The sequence below is a fragment of the Mus caroli genome, unplaced genomic scaffold, assembly GCF_978045245.1.
Source record: "Mus caroli unplaced genomic scaffold, Mus_caroli_1 scaffold_5, whole genome shotgun sequence".
In the NCBI taxonomy this organism is placed as follows: domain Eukaryota; kingdom Metazoa; phylum Chordata; class Mammalia; order Rodentia; family Muridae; genus Mus; species Mus caroli.
The window spans coordinates 128,584,217-128,588,810 of record NW_028227260.1 but is presented as its reverse complement, the minus strand read 5'-3'; positions in this window follow the sequence as shown (position 1 = coordinate 128,588,810).

Below are 4,594 nucleotides of genomic sequence, written 5' to 3'. Positions count from 1 at the left end.
ACAATTAAAAAAAAAAAAAACCTCTATTCCTGGCATTTGTGAATTCTAGAAAAAGGGCTGCAAAACTTCTGCGTGTGGACACACTCAGTGCTCCTGCAGCCAAAGTGAGCACAGAAGGAATGCCACCAACCATCTATGAGCTCACAAAAGCAGTGAGCTCTGGGTTTTAACTTTGCTGGGCAGATATGAATTGGGACACTATATTTGCCTTCTTCTATCATTTAGTTGTACTGAAGATTGACTCTAATGTCTTGTATACACAAGGAAATCACTGATCTACACAACCCCAGTTTTACTTTTTATTTTGAGTTGTGGTCTTAAGTAATTCCTGCTGTCCTCAATCGTCAGGGTCAACCTCCCACAAGTAGTTGGAATTACAGGCCTGAATCTCTAGGCCCAACTTGCCAGGATTCTTAATAGTGATTATCTGAAGGAAGGTAAGTGTTCACCTTAATAACCATCAAGTTATAGGGTTCCTCACTGGTAGGTAGAAGAAATTTAAGACACATGCTATGCCCTGCAGAGAAAAGATCCAATTAACTCCGAATTGCTTTTCTTCTGCTGCTGACAGAGTGCAGGGTTAGCAATATTGTCTCATTTGTCGCCTTTGGCACTGATACTCAACCATCTTGGGAAGTTAGCAACAGGTATACACAGTGAAACCTCTGGTGACAATGGATTGCCACTAGAGCAGTGGGTCTTAGCCTTCCTAATGCTGTGATCCTTTAATACAGTTCCTCATGTTGTGGTGAGCCCCAGCCATAAAACTATTCTAATTTTGACTTCTTAACTAATTTTGCTGCTGTAATGAATTATAAATATCTGATATGCAGGATAACTGGTATGTGACTCCAAAGGGGTTGTGACCCACATTCTGAGAACCACTGCTCTGGGGGGCCACCCACTCACTCTGACAGCAGTCAAACCCATATCAAATCCATGGCTTCACTGGTACTGGGTTAACTGCTTTTGCTGCTCTGAAAAGCCAACATAGTTTGAGGGCACTATTATCAAGAAGGAAACTTTCTGAGGTTTCCTCCAATGAATCCTGCATAACTGAGATAGAAGATAGCACACTATACCTCATCCTTTGCTAAATGATAGGAAGTAACAGCTGCATTCACCTGTAATAGCAGCAGTGTCACACATAAAACAAACAAAAAATTCTGTATAAACAATTATGAAACACATGCAGTTTGTAGAAATCTGTATTACTATGTCAACATCTGTGGATAGTATGCACCATACCTGAAGAAAGTGAAAGACTCCGAAAGGAGCCCCTCGCTCAGGCCTCAGGACAATAGTGGATACCCAAGAACTCACGACAGACCGAGCTTGTTGCAAACCACATGAGGCTTTATTCGGGGAAAGCCAGAGCTCTGGGGACGACTCATATCCCACGCAGGGGTAGAGGAGTCGACACCAAGGGGAAAGAGGTCCCACTTTTTATAGGCCCTCAGGGGGGGAAGGAGAAGGGGGAGAGTAGGGGATTTCCAGATCTAAACAATGTCTATTCTCAAGAAATAGGTATGGGAGGGGTACAAGGAAAGAGTCTAATGAAGGTGCAGCAATGGGCACACACCTGGTCAGAACATTGGCAGACACACAGGTTCAAGGAGTGGCCAGAGCATTGTGCACCTCTATTTTTCTAAATCAGTGAAGCTAGTTCTGCTAACACTGACGTCTATCTTGCCAATTTCAGGGCTTCTGTGTCCTTTTACATTCTGTCAGGATCTTTCAAAATAAAATTAAAAGCTTTGAAACAGTTTAGTGGTCATCTATCAGGATTTTTTACTAGACTTAATATGGAGCCAGAAAAAAAAATGTCTCCTGCTATTTTAATATGAATGACAAGCAATACTATATGTACTTTACCACAAAGTCAATAAATTAGATTGAACTACTTTTTAGAAATTCTTTGAGCTATATTGGACAACACGAGCATATAAGTGACACAAACATTTCACCTATTTTTAAAAAATTAGCAAAAATATTTTTATCATAATAGAACATGCTGTTTTCCAACTTGCCATCTGATGGCGTGTCAGGAAATTTACTCTTGGTGGTTTATGTTCATCTGTTAGCACTAGAAAAAAGTACTCTGTTGAAGTTATCTCCGTACACAATTACCCAGAATTCTTGGGTGAGTCAGAGTCACATTCTACATATCCACATGTAGCTCTCTACAAATGTTTCTCTTCTAGTTAGCTCTGTTTGAGAAGCACATACAGTTGTTTTTGCTGTTCAGTTGGTTAAATTCCAACCTGATGAGTATAGCCCTCAGGTATTATATTGTATTGTATTGTATTGTATTGTATTGTATTGTATTGTATTGTATTGTATTGTATAACATTGGGAATCATATGCAGGGCTCTCCGCATGCTACACAAGCTTGGGACCAGCATCTCCAGTCACAATTAGTTCACATTAGAATATAAATGAATTCCATTTATCCTTTTATTCTCCAAGTAATAATACATATAGCATAATCCAAAGGAAACATGAGTTTTATATATACACTTAAATACACACACATTTCAAAGACTTCTGAGTTTTTGTATGAAAAACAGGACAAACAACACAGGGACACAGGAGGCCTGCCTTAACCCAGATTACACAGCTCTACTTGCCTCCAAGGAAGCCTGCTCAAGTTCGAGACACCCGGGCTAGTTAACATAAAAGATAACCAGATGGTGAAAGGTAAGAACAAGAATATAACCAACAGAAAGCTTCTTTGAGGCGATATTTCATTGCTTATTATTTTTCTTCTGGCATATGTATCTGTCATACAGTAGTTTGATAAAAGACAAAGGAACGAGGCACTACATGTGAATCATATAAACATTAGCAATACTTAAGTATACTCTATGATCCATTCCCTCATATAATATATTAAACTTCTGCTACATACCAAATTAGCTATTGGTCATTCAAAGAAGCAAAACTATGATCCCACCCACTTTATTGTATATTTTAATGGAGAAGTCATGTCAATAATCACAGCCCCATATGATAAGTGTGTAACACAGGTAGGTATACAAAACACTGCCCCTTCCTGCCAGCACCTCCACCTGAACCTGTGACAGATCAGAAAGCCCAACCCCCTTCTCAACCTTCCCACAGCCTACCTGTCTGCTAGGAGGTCTACCATAACCAAGAACACAGGTGAGACCCCCACCCTATTCCCTATGACAGCTGGGACCCCCACAGAGCCCAGCTGAAGTGGGATCTATCCTTCTCTGCCCAAGCATCATCCCCCACCAGTCTGCACCTCCACCTGAACCTGTGGCAGACTGGCAACCCTGCTACCCCATCCCTACCCCACAGCCTACTTATCTCCCAGGAAGTCTGCAATAACCAGGAACACAGGAGGTCTCCCATAACCAGGAACAAAGCCTACCTGTCTCCAGGGAGGTTAGCCATAACCAGGAACACAGAACAACACATCTGCCTCTGGACCCAAAAGTCGGCCTGTTTTCTAAGATTTCTGCCCTAACCAGGGACATAGGGACACAGGGACACAGGAGGCCTACCTAACTGGAGACAGAACTGCCTATCTCCCAGGAGGCCTGCCCTAACCCAGGTTATACAGCTCTACCTTCCTCTAAGGAGGTCTGCTTTAATCCAAGACACCCAGGACAGTTAACACCAAAGATGGTAAAAAGCAAGCACAAGAACATAAGCAACAGAAATCATTGTAATTTGATACCATCTTCCCAGTCTGCCTACCACAGAAAGCCCTAGATATCCTAACACACCTGAAGATCAAGTTTCTGACCTAAAATTCCATCTCATGAAGATGACAAGCCTGTGAGCACAAGTTAGGACTTCTGGTTAGAGGGACCCGCCTGGAACCCTCAGGACACAGGAACTGAGAAGCAGCCTGAGATAGGAGCTTTCCAGTTTTCCTCTGCACCCAGAACTGATCCTGTACTACAGCACTACATACCCAAATACCACAATGAAAGAATTGGTCTGCCAGGAGTGCCGACACACCCATGCGAACAGGTAAGACCACCACTTCTGTTCACATTCCTGGCACAAGAGGGACCCTCCCAGAGATATCAGGACACAGGATCCAAGGAACACCTGGGGACAGAATCCTACTGGTTTTGGTCTGCACCCCAGAGCTGACCTTGTGCCACAGCTGTGCCATACCCAAATTACTCCTAGAAAGAACTTGTCTCCCAAGAGTCCTGATACACAGGCTTGCAGGAGAGACAAGCCACAGTCAGAGACAGCAAGAAGAGCTAACACTAGAGATAAACAGATAGCACGAGGCAATCATAAGAACATAAGCAACAGAAAACAAGTTTACTTGGCATCAACAGAACCCAGTTCTCTCACCACAGAGAGCCCTGGTTACTCCAACACACCAGAAAAGCAAGACTGTGATTTAAAAATCACATCTTATGATGATAATAGAAGACTTTAAGAAGGACATAAAAAACTCCCTTAAAGAAATACTAGATCATATTGTTGTTCCACTATAGGGTTGCAGACCCCTTCAGCTCCTTGGGTACTTTCTCTAGCTCCTCCATTAGGGGCCCTGTGTTCCATCCTAAAGATGACTGTGAGTATCCACTTCTGTATT